We start from the raw sequence: 670 nt of genomic DNA, 5'->3' as shown, positions 1-670 counted from the left end.
ATTGAAGGATGATGTAAATTATTCACGATCTATGACATTTTGAATGTGAAGAACAAGAGATAGTATGGGCTCCTAAAGTTACTACACAGTCAATAGGCTACCTGAGGATTTTCCTAACCCGTGTAATTGCAAGACCTCTTACAGACCAAAACTCATGTGAATGCAGAAAGAGCTTAGCATCCCGCTCATGATTTTGTGCTTGTGGAAATTCAAACAATTAAAAAAATAGTAATATATAATGCTAATTATGCATATTGTATCTACAAAAGCACTGATGAAAGAGTTGGCTAAATCACAACAATAAAGTAAGTTTTGAAGAAAATTTTCACTTTACAGTATGATGCATTGATTGGCTGTTTATTCAGTTTTCATTATTTTATCCCTGGTACATAAAACTTCCCATAGATCATGTACTATCGATTTGTAGTTCTTGGTAAGGACAGCCCAATAACGCTCACGGGCTTGTAAAATGCGGTACTATATAATTACCATGCCTATAAAGTTTATTGAACATATTCGTGGAGATTACAGATGACTCTATATAGACTATCTTGCTTTGCCTAGTAATTTCCTTATCACTCGATTTATCCCCTCATATATCAAATGTTATAATACGTGTTCAGGTGATATACATTAGTTAACTCAACATATAATAAAGTGAGGAAAGGTT

This window comes from Palaemon carinicauda, chromosome 18 (genome assembly GCF_036898095.1).
Source record: "Palaemon carinicauda isolate YSFRI2023 chromosome 18, ASM3689809v2, whole genome shotgun sequence".
NCBI lineage: Eukaryota > Metazoa > Arthropoda > Malacostraca > Decapoda > Palaemonidae > Palaemon > Palaemon carinicauda.
The sequence above is the reverse complement of the archived record's forward strand: the minus strand, read 5'-3'. Positions refer to the sequence as shown.